Here is a 19,822-nt window from a genome sequence, read left to right as displayed (position 1 = left end):
ACACACTTGCACGTATACATATACATATACATTTTAAGCCTATAAAACCAATAAAACCAGAGCCTATTGCTTCAACTCATACACCTCCAAAACCAATTTGTTCTGTTGCTATTCAGACCGACTTTGATGTTTTTGTAGGTCCTCAAACTTCAGAGTCTGTTTCAATGAGGACACAGGTTGATTTTCCTGAGCTATCATCTTTAATTCAGTGTATCGCTGTGCATGTTCCTTATACTGGCCTTTCACCTGGTGTTGTTCTAACATTTTTCCTCTTCTTCATCTAATTAGTAATGCCCTTTTGTTTACTAAGCTATTTTATACTTTAATGCTTACTTGTATTAAAAATAATGTACCTATGTTTACAAATCAGATTAAACTTGACTTGCATCTGCCATGTGTCCAATATGTCCTTAATTTGTCCTTCAGTAGACATGTTTCCGGTTATGCAACCTTTTCTTCCTTGGACAGCGAGAAGCATATAATCATTCCCTTTAATAGACTATTTTTTTTTTCATTTATTCATAGCTGTATATTTCATACCAGATCACTTGTTGCTCTCTATCTTTGTTTCCTTTTATAGAGTTTTCATAATACATGGTCAAACATAGCTATTCCCTGGTATGCTTACCATTTAGTAACCAGTGTGTGCATCATATATCATGACAAGCACCTCCCCCTTCCTAGCCTCCTTATGTGCCTTTAAAGTTGTCCTGCAATAATTTTAAAAGCAAGTATTATTTTATATTTTACAAGTAAATATTTAATTGAGACACATATAATTAAGCCACATGGCTCCATGCACATGTTATTCTGGATCACACAATCTCACATATGTTGAACCATACCACCAGTCAATCCCAAACCCAGCGTACAGAGGCTGAGTGAATGTGGTGTGGACTCTGTGGAGGAGCTTCATCGTGTCAGAGACGCTGTAGAAGGACAGAGTTCCTGCACTGTGATCCACATACACTCCTATTCTGGAGGATGCTGGAACTCCAAGATCAGTCTCAATGTTGTTGTGCCAGAAAGAGAAAGAAGAAGAACACCGCAGACTCCAGGACTGATCATTGTGTCCAAACGCACAATCGTTACCATCTCTTTTCCTGTTGATGTTTTTATACGAGACCGAAATATCCACCACACCGCTCCACTCCACCTCCCAGTAACAGCGTCCACACACACTCTCCTCAGACAACACTTGAAGGCAGTAGTCAAATCTTTCTGGATGATCAGAGTACTGTACCTCTATCTCACTTTCAGTCACCACTCTGTTGTTCTTAGACAGACGGAGGTGTGGATGTGCCGTGTTGGGATCCAGCGTCAGATAACAGAAATCTAAGAAAAAAAGATATACATTTATCTGTGTATGTATGTATGTATGTATGTATGTATGTATGTATGTATCTACATAAATGGTTTCTCTGGCTGCAATAAAAACACAGGCTGAGGGTTCCCTCTTTCTTACTATGTCATGGAATCCTCATTTAATTATTTTAAAAATAATAACTCCAAAAATATTCAGGAACTCAACTTATTTATCTAAGGCCCTCCTCATAAACAAACTCACCCACACGGAAAAAAACCTATATAAAACATATATGTTTTAATATAGGTTTGATATAGGTTTTTAATATATGTGACATATATAAAATTGGCCGTTTTCCTATATTATATGTACATATATGTGTACATATATACGTGCATATATGTACCTATATATACACATGCGTACCTATGTGCATATATGCACCTATATTTTTACCTAGATATTGGTAAAATTATTAAAATCCATAGCTGTTAGACAACATAAATAAAAGCCAAAAATGTAGAAATTTATTTTTTTTATTTTTTTAAGAACAATCAAATAGTAAAAGAACAAAAATAAGACAAAAAAACTCAACAGGAAGAAAACATATATATATTTTGAGGACCTTCTCAGCTTCGTGAGCTTTGAATTGATAGATGTGCCTGTCTGCCCTCGGGTGGCTGCCGGCCACTTCTTCAATGTAGCATCTACAAAAATAATAAGACAGAATAATAATAATAAATGATTATTTATTAAAACATTTATAAACATCTGTAAACTCCATAAGGCATTAGCTTAGCCACCGGGAAATATCATGTGTGTGCTACATACAGAAAGGCAGCATGTTAGCATGATTTTCCTAAACTATGTAAATGGCATTGAAAGCCAATGTGTCACACAAGCTGACAAGAGCTAGCTGAAGTGAGGAAAATATTTACTAATATTAGTTTAATATTATCAGAATAAGAGTTATATAAGACTTAATAACTTACCCAGTGTGTCCTCCTGGATTCTCTCTTCAAAATGCTCCCGTTCGTCGTCAGGGCCACACAGTCTTCTTCTGAGGTAAATGTAAACTCCTCCCACTTTCCAGAACATTCTGAAGAGTTTCCTTGTCCTGGGGCGTGGCCTAGTATGTAAATTAGCCGGACTGATTTCCGTGTGATTGGCGTGTGGGCGTGTCCTGCCTCGGGTCATTAGCAGATAATGTGACAGAAATTCTAAAATGTGTTTTTTATTTAGTTAGTTCTCAGTTATTGCCTTGATAATAGAAAATATGAGCGCATCATGTATGACAGTTGCCAAAGTGAGATATGAGCTAAAATGACCAGATCCTGCCATGAGCTATATAGGAGACATATCTTGTATGTACATATAGGGCTTATATGTGGATATAAAGAAGCAATACAGGAGACCTATATGGCCTGTATATGCACATATATGCACCTCAATTTTGCCTATATGCAGCATATATATTATCATATATATGCATATATACTGCATATAGGCTTCATATATGCGCATATATCCTCATATATGCGCATATATCCTCATATAGGTGAGGATAAATGCGCATATATACTGCATATAGGCCTTCATATATGCGCATATATCCTCATATAGGTGAGGATATATGCGCATATATACTGCATATAGGTTTCATATATGCGCATATATCCTTATATAGGTTCTTTCCATGTGGGCACTCTGGCCATATTCCAGCAATCAGACAGTAATAACATTAAACTTAAAACTAGAGATATTGAACCAGGTATCTAAAAATATACATAACTTATAGTTTACTATGTGTATACTATACATCTTCCTCACCTTCTCCCCTCTGATTCTTATCTTCTTTCAGATTAATAACAGTTTATGACCCTGCCTTTGGACTGTGGATTTTAGTTTAAAGCTGCTTTACGACAATGTCAATTGTTAAAAGCGCTATACAAATAAAATTGAATTGAATTGACTTGAATTTTGGCTCATGCCCTGAAAACGATTGATCGCTGCTGTACCCTGGGCTAACGACTGACCTGGTAAAAAGATTTTGATTATTATTTTTCATTTCAGATTTGTCACTCACTGTGGTTTTCCCTGCCTGCCCTGTGACCCCCACAATGCTTCTGCGTTTATGGACATCGGAGAGAGACCTTTAAAGAAGACTATATGCACAGTACAATGATGAGACTCTAAGCCAGAGTAAAACATTTGAATGGCGCAAGGGTTTTAAAAAAAGACTGTCTGTCCACCCCAGTAATTCCCATGAACATTCCATAAGTGGAACACCTGAACATCGACAAATAACTTGATAACTTGTCATCAACTTCTGGAAGAGTCGTGCCTGTCAGAAATGGTCACAGAATTATTCACAGAGACCGTCTCGCGTTACTTTGCTGTAACCCTGTTCCCTGAAAAGGCGGGAACGAGATGCTGCGTGAAAACGCTATGGGAATATCTTTTCATGTTGCCGGTTGTGAAGCATGTGTGTACCAAACACGTCAAATTTTGACTTTTATAACCTTGGTCAGGTGACCTGATCTGATTAGACGCACCTGCAGGTTAAAAAAAGGAGTGAGCCGGCAACATTCCTCAGATTGATTTGTCTGAGCGGGTGTCCGGTCATGTGGGCAGTGCGGCATTGGGACGCAGCATCTCGTTCCCGCCTTTTCAGGGAACAAGGTTACAGCAAAGTAACCCGAGATGTTCCCTTTCAAAGGCTTCACTCGATGCTGCGTGAAAACGCTATGGGAACGAGAGTACCAACGTCGCCGCACTAAAAGTGTCTGGATCCCTGAATTGTGTAGCGTGTGCGCACAAGGCTAAGAGGTCTCAGAACTACGTCTGGGAAGCCGACTCGAGGACTCGTGAGCCCTATAAAATCTAACAAATGTGTGCGGAGAGGAAAACGAAGTGAGCCCACGCGCCTTATAGGAGAGGGCAATAGCATCTCTCACCCAGTGTAGTGGCGGCTGCCCCCGGTTGCAGCCCCAAAACATGTAAAAGCTGCTCTGACTTACGCCACTGGCTGATGCGGTGAATGTAAATCTGAAGAGCATGTACTGGACAGTAAGTGAAGTCTCTCCTGCTCCGAAGCTGTAAAGGCGGAAGACAGAAGGCTTCAGAAATAATAAGGTGCATGTTGTTAATGGAACTTTCGGAAGATAGTTGAGTGAGGATGCAAAATGGCCCTGACTAGCCCAGGGGCAAGTCTAGGCAGGATGGGGAGACTGACAGAGAGGTAAAGGCCATTAGAAAAACCATCTCAAGGGTCAGAAGCCTGAGGCGCTGACTCTAGTGGTTCAACAAAAATAAGGGGGGTGTTTCCCACAATAACCCCATCAATCAGGACGTGGCAGGCTGAAATAGCGGTTATGTACGTCCTAAGAGTACTAGGGCACAAGCCCGAGGACAACTTTTCCTGCAGAAACTCCAGCACTGAAACAATTCGGCAGTGGACTGGGTCTACCTGCTTCGTCATGCACCAACTTTCAAATACATTCCATTTGAGGGCCTAGGCTCTTCTAGGGGAGGGAGCCCTAGCACTTAAAATAGTCTTAATTACGCTGGCTGGGGGGCCAGCTTGACTTAGTTTGTCCCGTTCAGGGATTGAACGTGAAGGTTCCAAAACTCGGGCCGGGGGTGAAATATCGGCCGGGGGTGGACGCAGCCCCCCGTTCCTCTTGGAACCAAGAAATACTGATTGTAGTAGCCTGACTCAATGTCTGGTAGAGGAACATGTTCCATGGCCCCATTCCCCAGCAACTTCTGTCAGCAGATGCGCACTTTCCGGTGTCATGGCAATGTGGACCACGCCGTTGAAACGCGGAGGTCGATGTGCAAACTGAATCTGGTAGCCCTTGTCTACAGTCTTTTTTACCCAGGGAGATAAGCCTGGCAGTAGCTCACATGCTGCCAGCTTCTCCGAAAGGGGTAAAAGTTTCAGTACTTGGACTGCTTGGGGGGGGGGAGCATCCTGGGATGTAGCAGGATAAAACCGAGGCACTAACATATCTTTGGAGTTCGGTGTCATCCGAAACACCAGAGGCAGCGGAAACTGAACATTGACCCCATGAGGGCATGCTCTTAAGGGAAGGAGCGCTGAGTGCCGCTCCCCGGGTCCTGAGCGCGTAGGCTATCAGGACTTATTTTTAGTGAAGAAGACAGTGCGGCGATCTGATCTTTTGGAGGCTGTCTGTGAGGGGCGACGAGCCGTACCCCAGTCCTTACAGGGGGGTGCCTGGCTACCGACGCTCTCCTTCTGCGCCTCTCGAGAATCAGATCTGGTCGAAGCTGGGTGGCCAACGGCCTCTACTCCTGAGCACGGCGTGGGAAAAATTTCCCAAAGACCTGTTCATACAATCTAGCCTCTCGGAACCTAGTGGCGACGGTATTAACAGCGTCGCCGAATAGGCCGGAAGGTGAAACAGGAGCATCAAGGAGGTAAGTTCTGTCCTCATCCTTGATGCCTAATAGATTTAGCCATAGGTGTATTTCAGCAGTCACCAAAGAGGCCATAGAACAGCCGATAGCATGGGCTGTCTGTTTAGTCGCACGCAGGGATAAATCAATATCCCGTCGTAATTCAGTGAATGCTTCCTGATTCACTGTACTGCTCGTGCTCAGATCTTTCAGCAGATCAGCCTGGTACGCCTGCAAAACCGCCATGGTGTGCAAGGAAGCGTCGGCCTGACCTGCTGCTTGAAACGCTTTCCCTACAAGGGTAAAAGAAGTTCTACATGGCTTGGAGGGAAGTGTTGGTTTCTTTAATGAAGATGATGCCACAGGAGAGAGATAGCCAGCAAGCGTCTCTTCTATCTGGGGCATCATGATGTAGCCTCGTGCTTTTGCATCCACGATTTACGAATAAAACGAAGTCGATGGAACAAAAATGTGAACAAAAAGGATTCTTCCAAGAACGAGATATTTCGTTATGGAGGTCATCAAAGAATGGGAGAGAGCAGAGTTTTGGCTCCATCTCCTGGCCACCCGACAGGAATCTGTCGTGTAATTTTGAGTGTTTTGGGTGAGCTTGCTCCTGTGGCCAATCAATATGCAGTCGTTCGACTCCACGCGTTATAACCTCAAGCAGCTCCCCATATTCTCTCTCATTTTTAGAGGAGCATTCTGAGGAAGCTACTTTCATTTCCACAGAAGCAGGGGAGTAAGTCTCTTTAACACACCCACGAGAGGCACCGGAGTGCGCTCATGAAGTGGAAGAAGAGACTTCGGGATCGGGGGAAACAGGCGAGAGAACGGAGGGGCTCCGTCTCTCGTGCCTCGGCCAAGTCAGCCTGTGATCCCCATGAGTGCAGCGCGGCTCGTGGCTCCCTAAAGAACGGGAGGCGCGCGCGTAGCAGCTTCATGGGGAGAAGATCACAGTGCTCACACTCTCCATTAAGCCCTTCGAGAGCGTGCTTCTCACCCAAACATTCAAAGCAGAAAGTGTGCATGTCGCCCTCCGAAAGGAATTTATCGAACGGAGGGGGACATCTAGCTCTAAACTCCGCCATTATTGTCTGGTGAGTTTTATAAGCTTTAAATTCTGCTGTTAGATTTTTAGTATGCTTGTTTGACACACACACACGCGCACAATGGGATGAAGAAAAAGATCTAAAGAATGTTGCCGGTTCACTCCTATTTATAACCTGCAGGTGTGTCTAATCAGATGACGTCACCTGACCGAGGTTATATAAGCCAAAATTTGGCGTGTTTGGTACACACATGCTTCACAACCGGCAACATGAAAAGATATTCCCATAGCGTTTTAACCCAGCATCGAGTGTAGCCTTTGAAAGGTAACACTTGAACATTACAGGAGCTCGCCTGGGAGTTATTGCCTCCAAGCCGTTTCCTCATGTTTCCTCATGTCCTCAGCCTTTTTTTAATAAGGCAAGATTATTTTGTGCGTGTGTGTATTTCTGCATGTTTGTTTATAAGATGTCTAAATTATTGTTGCTTTACACTTAGTGGACAAAAATCTTAGCATCTAACAAACCAAAAAAAAACTAAGATAATAAACTTGCACAGTGAACGTTTTAGATAAATATTTATAAGTATATAATTAAACTTTACCATATTGCTGTTTTTTACTGATTTTTTTTTAAATAAATATTCCAAATCACTTCTATGTTTTCATTAACTTTAGTTCTCTTTTTTGACTCAGTGGGTTGATTTATATCTATAAGAGTATAGCGCAACTACAAACCTACCGAAATTGACAAACCAGGCAAGGAACAGCTGCTCTTACCATGTGGATGAATTTTGATAAATTCCTCCTCACAGAATTCCTCAAGTCTCTTCTTCAGATCTGAGAGAGAATTCCTCACTCCATCAAATAAGAGATGTTGATGTACACTGATGCTGGATGTCTGAAACATTGGTCTGTCTATTAGAGGAGACTGACGTCCAGAAGCTAAAGCCTAGAAAAAGCAGATTAAATGTAAAACACAATTGTGACATCAGAGGACATTCACTGTTCCATTAACAGGAGGTGTTTTAGAGAGTGTGTGAGGAACAGCTGTGTGTGTAGATCAGACAGTGAGTGTTACCTGGAGGAAATGGATGTGATCATGTGTGTGTGAAAGCTGCTCCAGATCAGTGAGTCTTCTCTGAAGATCAGCAATCTCCTGCTCCAGTTGCTCCAGGAGTCGTTCAGCTCGACTCAGTTCAGTCTTCTCCTGAGCTCTGATCAGTTCTGTCACCTCCGAGCGCTTTTTCTCCATGGAGCTGATCAGCTCAGTAAAGATCCTCTCACTGTCCTCCACTGCTGTCTGTGCACTTAGCTGTTGGAACACACACACACACACACACACGCACACACACACACAGAGGATTTAAAGCTCATCTATCATTCCCTCTCTTACTGCGACTCTAAATGACTCCATGTTGTCCATGTTGTGTGTGTTTCTAGGAGCAGCTCTGTCTCTTCTCACTGCTCACCTTTATAGTGTTCACAGCCTGTTTCAGCTCCTGCACCTTCTTCTGCTTCTCCTGGATTCTCTGCTGGGATTTCATCTGCTTCTCCTTTAACTCACTCTGAGGAAAGATTGATTCAATTATGCTCTTCATATAGTATTTACTTGGGCTTTGCAGAGCTTTAAGTTTTCATTATAGTAAGTGTGCATTGTTTTTACACTATATTTACACAATACAGATCTGGCCTTTAAGAACGCACGTTTTGAGAAAAGGGATCCTGCGAAATGCCTTTATTACTTTAGGGGGCAGCTGTGTTTCAATCTGAAGTGTGTCTATTGAACCCGAAAATGTGTTCTCTGTCTTAGGCGCCTATCGACAGCAAGTGACAGAGCTCATAATAGTGTCGAGCTCAAACTGTAAATTCTGATATGTATTTATTCTTTATTTTCTTCTTTCCTTCAATGATGATACTTCTTTGACTATGCACTTTCTCCATTTAGTATAATTATTAGTAGTAGTAGTAGTAGTAGTAGTGCTCCGAATTATTATTATTGTTATTATACTTATTATTAAAAAGATGAAGTACAACAAAGAATACAAAAATGTATGATATGTTAGCCCAAAACATAATTGCTTTATTGTGTTTATGGACTTTGACTATACACTAAATGATAAACACTGTGAAAGAAACTGTTGTGCGTGCGGCTTTTTGATCAAAAGGATTAAAAGGTTTATCGATAAAACTACAGACTTGAAATTAAACAAACACAAAAATATATGCTACTCGCTGAATAAAACGCGACAGCACGCAGAATTCCTGGGCTTTGACTGCACTTTCTCCATTCATTAGTACTGTAGTAGTACACTAAAAAATGCTGCGTTTCTATAAAAACATCGTTGGGTTGTTTATGCTAAGTCAAAATTCTGTGTTATTTCGGGTACTTAAATCACACTGTTGGGTTGCTTTTGCTATGAATACTAAAAGTGCTGCATGATTAAACTCAATGCAAAAAATTGAAAGTGAGATTTTAATTAAAATCCAACATTTTAATGGTTAGTGATTGTTGCATGGGTGTCAACTCAGACGTTCTGTGATATTTTATTGTCATTCATACTGCAATTGTTTTAGAGCCTTTTTATGCACTTTTTTTCTGTGCATAATAATTTCATTGCAATGAATGTTTCATTGTGCTCCAGATGGCCAGTCCTACTGCTCAAGACTTTCAAGATAATTTACCTGGTTTGTTTATTCTCCAGAGAAAGCATACTACAACTGTCCATACAGTAAATAAAAAGAAAAATATCAAATCCAAATATTAAGTATGATTTAATTGGTATCATTAATATTTTTAAAATCTATTTTATGTTTTCCTAGGGAAATAAAATTTAGACAGAGACATCCGCTCTGTCTTATTAATTCATTTAAAATCCCCCTACAGTGTTTGCCAACAACGCACACAGTTTAATAAATTCACATCTATTGTGAATAAAAGGTGAGAAGAGATTCGGCAGAATCTTCTGACACAGTGCTTGCTCTGAAGGACTTTACTTGACAAGAATATAGAGAATAAAAATCATATTTTTCAATAAGATATTTAATTAAACAATAAAATTATATCAAGTAACACTGATAAAAATATCCAGCCTGATTTACCTAAAAAAATTAAGGTAACTTTTTGCATCAGATTATTATGTAGTTCAAACAAGACTATTCTTTGTATTTTCTACTTACATTTCTTTATGTGAAAAATATTTGTTGCTAGTAAAGTCTACTTAATTTTTTCTAGTTAAGTCTATTTAACTTTGCAAGTAAACCCTACTTAATTTAAAAATTTCCCTAGTCATTCTTTTGTGTCCATGCTACTTAACTTTAAGAGTTTCAAATATGTATTTTTAATTAAAATTTAACTATTTTTTTAAGTTTCCATATTACTTGGAGTGGGGCCTACTTTTTTTTAAATGTCCTAGTCTCATTTTAAAGTTACATATATACTCACATTATCTAGTTAGGCATTTCTTATATATTATAGTTAAAATACCAGTTGTGTAATTTTGTACTTTAAAATGCAACTTCATCCAGCACAAAACTTGAAGTAAGAACCACCCTAAAAAATACTGGGTTAAAAACAACCCAGTCTGGGTTGTTTTTAACCCAGCTGCTGAGTAAATATTGCTGGGTTAATTTAACTGAGCAAGATGGGTTAAATATTCAACCCAAATGCTAGGTCATATTTCCTGAATTTGCCTTTGATTTTGCCTCTGCCTATTTCGCCTGTCCTCAGCCTGTTTCATGTAACTCTGCCAGTCATTTGCCTGTAAGTCTCAGTTAACTTCTGTCTAGTAGTCGCTTGGACTCTAAAGATGTCTGAAGATGCCTCTGCCCTGTCTCCCTTATAATATATGCTTACTTGATATCTGACCTTTGGTTTGAGCTTGTTTCAGCTACCAAACATGGCTGTTTATTGCTTAAATTATTTATTTCCTCTTAACAGTACAGAAGTATTTATAACCTTTCTGCCTTTGTGCTTTTCTCTCCCATAAACTGCATTACCCATCAGTCCCTGGAAATTACATGCATTGCCACATGTTCACTATTCACATATACACGCAGACACACACTAGATTCCTGTTTCACCCTTATAATTTATTTAAGTTCCAAATTCCAAAATTCTAAAATTTGCTCATTGTTTTGTTTTGGTTTTGTTTTCTATGATAAATTATCTTCACTTTCATCTGGCTCCACAATCAAACTACTGACAGTCTACCAGAAGGGTGTTGACAGAATTGTTTACTAACTGGTCTGACCAGATTCCAATCTTTAATCCAAACCTTCACAAACAATCCAAAAATTAAAAAAACATTTACAAAATCCTTCAGATTGGTGACTGATTAAATGTTTTATGTCCTATAACTTAAACTCTAAATAAAAAAAATACTAGAACAATTTTTTTTTTATTTCTCATTCTCACCTGTTTCTCAGTTCTTTCTGCTGCGGCTGTGACGGTGTCGTGTCCTTTGTGATTATCCATCGTACACAAATAACAGATACAGGTTTGATCAGTTCGGCAGTAGATCTCCATTAGCTTATTATGTTCAGAGCAGATCTTCTCCTGGAGTTTTTCTGAGGCTTCAATTAATGTGTGTTTTTTCAAAGCAAACGTTTGAAAGTGAGGCTCAAGATGAAGTTCACAATAAGAAGCCAGACACATCAGACAGGACTTGACGGCTTTGTGTTTTCTCCCGGTGCAGAAATCACACTCCACATCTCCAGGTCCAGCGTAACAGTGAGCAGGAGAAGCAGCTTGGACTTTAATCTTCTTTAGTTTCTCCACCACTTCAGCCAGCATGTTGTTGCTGCGTAGAACAGGCCTTGGAGTGAAAGTGTCTCTGCACTGAGGACAGCTATAGACACCCTTCTGATCCTCCTGATCCCAGCAGCCATTAATACACACCTTACAGAAACTGTGACCACAGGGGATAGCCACCGGATCCTTTAGGAGATCCAGACACACTGGACAGATGAACTGATCCACTGAAAGCTGATCTACTGAAATACTGGCCTCAGCCATATTCTTGCACTCACATTCTAGAACAGACACAGAAAGACTGTTTTTTTTTTACAATACTTTACTGTCTGTGTGTAAGAAAGAGTGAAAGAGAAAGAGAGAGCGAGAGAGAGAGAAAGAAAAATAGAGAGGAGGAGCCCAAAGACATGAAAGTTATAAATACTCCTCTATTAACCATCTGATCACTCTTTAGTTTCTGAATATGTGCCAGTTTTAATTTCTGATGAAGCAAAACCTTTCAGTTTGATAATAAGTAATTAAATGCAACAGTTGTGCTCCAGGTGTGATGTTAAAAAGGTATTAATGCATGGGGGAAATGCAAGGTTAAAGAAGGGGCCTTGTTGGACTTACCAGTCTTCTTCATCTAGGGGAAGACTGAATGCAGGTGCAGAAAAAGGAGTAGAATAAACATCCAAAACCTCACCACCACTGACGAAGGAATGCCTCTTGTTTGTGACTCTCTTTCTCTCTCTCTCTCTAATCCTGCTTTCTTGTGTCTAAGCAGGTGACAAGAGACACACTTTCACCCAGCAACAAAAGGAGGACCCTCACTTAAAACATGGCTGGAGCCAAGTGCAAGACATACAATAGAGGGAGAGGAGAACGAGGAGAACGGCCGGTCTTAACCCGACTTCTTATTTTCTCATTTACAGGGGTTTCCTGTATTATCACACATTGTGAAGAAGAAAGTGAGGGACTTGCTTGTCATACTACAAAGCAAAGTCAGCATCACTATATTTCTGGGTCACTCATGAGCCTCTGCCTGCTTATTCTGCTGCTGATCATCAGCATTCCCTTTAAACGGATTAGCATGGGCCTGATCAACCCACTCCCAAAGTCAGTGTGGGGCCATAGATATATCCAGGTCATGATGGATTACGTCAGCCTCAAACCGACGGGCTGATGGGGTGCTTCAACTAGACACTCAAAGTGATGTTACAGCGCATTATATATAAAGGGGGAGCTTAACCAGCTGCTTACATACTGTATGTGCTCTTCACCATTAGTGAGGTCAAACTGGCTTTGTAATGACTTCAGACAGCTGAACCAAAACCTCAGAGTTCGACACATATCCGCTTTTGCGAGTGGACAATCTCACTATAGTGCTGAGAAAAGCACACATAATTTAAACCAAAGTGACACTTACGGCCAATGCGAAAGTGTAAAAAGGCTTTTAGCCTAGATCATGCCTATTGGCATTACAGTACAGGGTGGAGCTCAAGGCACATTTTAATGTTGAATGGATATAGTGGCGGATATAGGGCTGACCAAGGCACAGTATTTGGGTTATCAAATTGGGCATGGGTTGCTAAAACCCAAAGAGAAAAAAGTGGAAGCAGTCCATATCTACCCAAGACCCACATCAAACTGCACCCCCAAAAAGATCTCCTTTCTTTAGGGTCAAAGACATTAATCCTCGCAGTACTATCTGGTTTCTTTTCATTTCGAGACAAATCATTTTTTATGCTGCACGGAAAGAAGAAAAAGCATGGAAATGCAGACTTACTCTTTCAATGCTGAGCGCACTTCTTGTCATCCTGGATGAGCTCGAAGTTGAGGGTGGGTTGGTGTGTTGGTGGGCCCATAGCCAGCAACTTTGATCAACCCTGTTTTTAATCTCTGCAGACATTGGTCCTTAACTGATCAACTTATGTTTTTAGGTGATAGTCTGCATTGCTTAGCCTGTGTTTGCCCTATTTTAATTCTGCCTCTTATCATCCAATCTACAATGCCATTTGCAGCCATTTGAGGATCTAGTTAAAATGCTCCATCAGGCTGTTTGTCTTTGTATGAGATTATTGTGCTTGATGAAATTGTAAAGTCTAGGAAAAGACTTTCTACTATCTTCAGCCAGTTTTCTTAAGCAGGGGCAGGGCATTTGCTGTGAGACAGCAACATTGCTTCCCCTTTGATTATTCCATAACTGGGTCAGATCACAGAGCAGTGGTAGACTGATGTAGTGGTCCTGGCAATATCACTGTGAGAGACATATGCAGTCATGACGACAAGGACTACTTGCTTGTCTGTAAAGTTGCAGTTTATTCTCTCCCAGTTTTTTATTGCAGTTAAGCAGTCATCTGCTTAAGCAGTTGAGTGACGATTAAAATGACTTTTGATCATGCAGGGAGCATTTATGCCGTCACAACCATGTATATGTTTATTTATACCGAAAGGTTGCAGGTAAAAAAAAAAGAAAAGAGAAATGAGGCTAAAGGAGAACAGTGGGACAGTAACCTTTAATGTTGTATGCATTGATATTGCTCCATTTTAAAATAACACTCTGAAGCTCACTAGCTACAGTAGGCGGCCTCCCCTTCTGCAGGTGTGCGAAAGAGCGGGGCCGCGGAATAGACATGGCTGGTTAGCTATCTCCGTTAATTGATCCTGGGCTTCTTCGTGCGCTATAAAACACAGCAGGAAATGTAGCCGCCAGATGTCAGAGAAGACTCCTGTCTGAGGCCACGCCCACAGAGAGAGCTGGGAGCGGCTGGTCCGACTATCCCCTGAGACACACCACCAGACCTGCATGTGCACAACTTTCCTTCTCTTTCTTTTCATCTTATCTTCTTTAACCCTTTCCTTCCTCATTTATTCCTTAATAAAATACCCTTTTTCCTTTTTACCTCCCCTCATGTCCTTGCTTTATGGCGCCACCCATCCAAAAAAAGGTCGAACCCGTTACACCCAGTCTATGATGACAATGAATAGGCGATAGAAGAGCACATACTGTAGCCCTGCCTTCTACCAGTTTGGATGATGAAACTGCAAAATCACTCACAAGGCAGTAAATACACTCACTAATTTTGGGGGGCCTCAAATAGCTTTTAGTTCCTTCCACATGGATTCCCGGTGTACACTATCAATTACATTATGTCAATGGCACTTTTGACATTGATGAAGACCGCAACAGTTTTCTTGACAGAAAAAATCAGATCAATACAGCCTTGCTAGGCCCTGAAGCCACATTGCTTTTTTTTACATTGTGTCCTAAATTTACACCGTTATTAAATATGGGGATGATGTCAGCTAATTTGCATTCCATAAGAAACGCGCTTTTCATTATATATCAAGGCAATCAGTATATGCAGCTTTCAATGCCCCAACAGTAACCATGTCAGGGCCTGGGGCCTTTCTGTGCGTAAGTTATTTAATATCTTCTGATCCTTAAACATTGCCAGGAGTACATTCTGCGTCATGATCTTGATCTAGACTGGTTGGGGGTTTTGTAATTCGGGATCCTGTTAAAATGTTGCTTTCAATGTTCTATGGACTGTGCAGCTTGGCTGCTGTGTCTCAGATGTTCACGAATGGCTGACAGAACTTTCATCGCCACATTCAGTTGTGGCCTCCATCTCGGCAGAAAACGTATTCCAAATTTTTTTTTCTCACTTTTCAGCCTTCTATTAATTTTCTTTGTCATCTACTTTGATCAAGTAGGATCAGTGAATTTAGTTGTGGTTAGTTTGAATGTTGGATTAGCTTGAATGTGCCATCTGAAACACACTTCTGTCATCATTTTCTCTTAATCTTTGAGCAGACAGCTGTAACAAATTCCATCATTGCAGTCTGGGGATTCACCTATTGTTCATTAATATCCTATGTGCATTGCAGTGCATTGAATCAGTTACACAGCTTAATTTGTAACTGTTTAGTAGGTGGTGATCGCATACGTTATGCATGGTCTAATCAAGGAGGCTGGTGATGTCATGTAATCAGTACATATAAAAGAGATTGTACCAGTAAACAGAGGAGCAATGAACAGTAACTTGGAAAAGGTAGAAAAAACAATGAGCTCTTTACAAAACAAATCCTTTAAAATTATGTTAAGAAACAAATCATAAGTCACTGCACAAATGTAACTTTTTAGTTTTCATCTTTTGATGTCTGAATATTTAAGAAACACAAAGCATATATGTTTTGCATTTGTTTTGCAAGCAGTAGCCTATATATACTGTAGCACTGCTCATGCTGTATATCTGCTGCCTGGTACAATAGATCAATCTAGGTATGGTCCAGATGTCCAAAAACAAAAGCCTTAAATATATCATGTTGCTTTAACATTGTGGAAAAAAACACATTATTATTAATAATTATAATCTAAAGCCATCCACTGCCAAATACAGGAGGTTGTTAAAACCGAGGTTGACATTGACCAGACATATGTGTGCTTTTGTCATGTTGCTGGTACAAAGGGGGTCGGACACAAGCGCAGGTGCAGTAACCAAGAGTGTTTTATTTAATTATTACTAGCTGAAACAAAAGGTCTTCGTAAACATAAATCAGTACAGATAAATCAGTGGGAGGATACAAGGGTGTGGGGTTTAGACCCGCGACTTCGTGGTCGGTTCACTCCTGGGGAACACGTAAAGTACTCTTGGTAATGACATACAAAACACAAACAGATTTTTGTCACACAGAACGGTGGACGGACAGGAAGCTACGGGGTCGACTGGGTTAAATAGGGGGAACACAGGTGACACTAATTTAGAACTAATAACGGGACACATACACACAGACACACCAGGGGGAGACAAAGCTACGGCTCAGTAGTCCGGAGAACCCGATCTTCCTCCCTGAGACCGCGGTGGCACAGGTGTTACAGCTTTCATACAAACATTATCCAGTAGAAACAAACCTGATTCCAAAAATGTTGGGACACTGTACATTTTGTGAATAAAACAGAATGCAATGATGTGGAAGTTTCAAATTATAATATTGTGGCGTGGGCGGGGCGGCGGCTGACGACCAGCATGCCTTGCGGGGATGTCGGTGTGTTCACCATAATGGGGAAAGGGGTTTGGGTTAGTGACTTCGGCCCTGTTGTGTGTGTGTGTGTGTGTGTGTGTGGGTGGGTGGGTGGGTGGGGGGGTGAGACGTGTGAAATGTGCTCTGGTTCAGGCTGACGCTGAATTGGATGTAGGCTCCTGAGTGAAGGTGCTGCTCATGCCATACCTGCTGTGTGCCTAATAAATGACTCCCAGCCATTGCATTGGGCAGCAAATAAGCTCACTCGTCTCTCCAGCATTCTTTCCGGTGTAAAAACGCTACAATATTTTATTAAGAATACAACATTGATGACATGCCAAATGTTTCAACTGAGAAAATTTATCATTTTAAGGGGAAAATAAGTTAATTTTAAATTTTATGGCATCAACACATTTAAAAAAAAAATTGGGACAAGGTTAAGTTTACCACTGTGTGGAATCCCCTCTTCAGTCTGCAAACGTCTGGGGACTGAGGAGACAAGTTGCTCAAGTTTAGGAATAGGAATGTCTTCTTTGTCGCATCTTTTTCTTTATGATGCGCCAAATGTTTTCAATGGGTGAAAAATATGGAAAGACTTTGGTTATTTCGAATCCTTCTCCTACGCAGCCATGATGTTGTAATTGATGCAGTATGTGGTCTGGCATTGTCATGTTGGAAAATGCAAGGTCTTCCCTGAAAGAGACGACATCTGAATGGAAGCATATGTTGTTGTATATGTTGTTGGATATACCTTTCAGCATTGATGGTGCCTTTCCACATGTGTAAGCTGCCCATGCCACACGCACTTATGCAACCCCATGCCATCAGAGATGCAGGCTTCTGAACTGAGAGCTGATAACAACTTGGATTGTCCATGTCCTCTTTAGTCTGGATGACATAGTGTCCCAGTTTTCCAAAAAGATCTTTACATTTATGACCACAGAACAATTTTTCACTTTGCCACAGTAAATTTTAAATAAGCCATAGCACAGAGAAAATGCCTGCGCTTCTGGATCATCTTTAGATATGGCTTTTTTTATCTATAGAGTTTTAGCTGGCAAAGGTAAATTGCACGGTGGATTGTGTTCATCGACAATGTTTTCTGTAAGTATTCCTGAGGCCATGTTGTGATTTTCATTACAGTAGCATTCCTGTGTGTGATGCAGTGCCATCTATAGCCAGTATGGTCCTCAGGCCTTGACACTTAAGCACAGAGATTGTTCCAGATTCTCTGAATCTTTAGAAGATGTTATGCACTGTAGAGGATGATAACTTTTTCTCTAAGAAACTCCTTTCTAATATTGCGCCAATATTTTTCGCCGCAGCATTGGGGGGATTAGTGATCCTCTGCTCATCTTGCCTTCTGAGAGACACTGCCACTATGAGAGGCTCTTTTTATACCCAATCATGTTGCCAATTGACCTAATGAGTTGAAATTGGTCCTTCAGCTGATTATTATATGTACATTTAACTTTTCCGGCCTCTTATTGCTACCTGTCCCAACTTTTTTGGAATGTGTAGCTCTCAAGAAATCCAAAATGAGACAATATTTGGCATGACATTTTAAAGTGTCTCACTTTCAACATTTGATATGTTATGTACAGTATATTCTGTTCTGAATAAACTTAATTTAAACTTGAATAAATTTGTAACTTCCACTTCATTGCATTCTGTTTTTATTCACAATTTGTACAGTGTCCCAACTTTTTTGCAATCCGGTTTGTATTTTCAATTGACGACATGTTGCAGATGCTTGTCAAACATTAGGAATAGGAGCCAGACATGCCACTCAGTGATATGTATTTGTGTAGTCTAGGATGTAGACCTGGTTTGTATGTTGTCCCTGTGTTTGGTGGGCTTCGTCCAGGACCTCCGGTTTTTCATCACAGTCCAAAGCCCTACATGGCAGGTAGATTGTCATTTCCAATTTGCCTGTAGTGTGTGTGTGTGTGTGTGTGTGTGTGTGTGTGCGCACTGTGATCATTTGTCACTCTATTCAGGGTGTTCCCTGGTTTGTGCCTTAAGTTCCCTGGGATAGGTTCCAGGCCCCCAGACCCTACAGTAGACAAGCGGTAAAGATAATGGATAATGGAATTGAACCATGTAATATGGCACACTTATAGGTTCAGGAAGAGCGTGTAATGCTCTTTAGTATTTTATTTTCACTTTTAGTGCCTCCCCATCACTGGATACATTTTAGTATTTCAATATTGCTGGCTAATTTCCTCTACTTATCAGTATTTATAAAATGTTGAACAGGGAATGTTGTTTCAGTTATGGCTAAGCATTTTGTTTTGTTTTTTAAATAATTATTGTTATGTAATTTAATTTTCTTGTGATGAATTTTGATTTGTAATTTTTAATCATTAATCAAATTTAACAAAAAAAAAAACATTTATAACCTACTGCTGGGCGATATAATCTAATAGAAATGGGGGACAATAAGGAAAGAGAGTGGAGGATTGAGGATGTGAGGTGCCCTCTTTGTAAAACTTTTCATATTTTTTTTACTATTCACATAACATTGTGAACCAGAATTACAGTGGTACCTTGACATATGAACACCCCCCTTACAAATTTGCTCCTTAAGAACTAAAATTTTGCAAGAAATCTGCCTCAGCATTTGAAGCATTTTTGACATACAAGCAAGCAAGCTGGTGTCACTTGGTTTGCACGTACATCTGGTTATGTGTAGGTAACTGATCGAAACTTGTTTGCGCTAGTGGACAGCTGAGCAAAACAAAATTTTGTAAAGACATTGCATCATGGATCCCTAAAATGTCACAGCAAGGCGAAAACAGAGCCACTTTCAGTTTTGTTTTTAAAGCGGCCTGTGTCAAGAAGTATCATAAATAAATGTTTATTGAGGTTTAATGTCTATTTATTTCATATTTAACATATACTTTCCAGATATTTTTAATGTTTTATATGCAAAAATATAATGACAGTGTTGGAAACTGGTAATATTGGTAATATTTATGGGTGGCTAAAATGAATATTTGCATCAGGTTATGTGAAAATCTTCATGGGAGTCACAGAAAAATGTGCAAAAGCTTATCCTGGCAGCATAGCCATCTTAATAATTGATAATTATTAAGCTTGCAGTCATGGGATTAAACCCTCAAAAACCCTTTTTGTGTAAAGGTCCTCCTCTAACATTTTAAAGCTCCGCCCACTCTCTTTTTCACAATATAAATTCAAAGTTCATTCAGAGGGAAATGAAACCTCCCTGTCTCTCTCTCTCTCTCGCTCTGTCTTTCTCTTATTTTTTTGTAGTAGAATAAAT

General features: G+C 40.3%; 1 pseudogene; it reads right to left on the bottom strand.

The window, feature by feature from the left end:
* Window positions 1-694: 694 nt before the first annotated feature.
* Window positions 695-11,797, bottom strand: LOC128541755 (tripartite motif-containing protein 16-like; annotated as a pseudogene).
* Window positions 11,798-19,822: the final 8,025 nt, after the last annotated feature.

The sequence above is a fragment of the Clarias gariepinus genome, chromosome 2 (assembly GCF_024256425.1).
Source record: "Clarias gariepinus isolate MV-2021 ecotype Netherlands chromosome 2, CGAR_prim_01v2, whole genome shotgun sequence".
In the NCBI taxonomy this organism is placed as follows: domain Eukaryota; kingdom Metazoa; phylum Chordata; class Actinopteri; order Siluriformes; family Clariidae; genus Clarias; species Clarias gariepinus.
The sequence above is the reverse complement of the archived record's forward strand: the minus strand, read 5'-3'. Positions and strand labels throughout refer to the sequence as shown.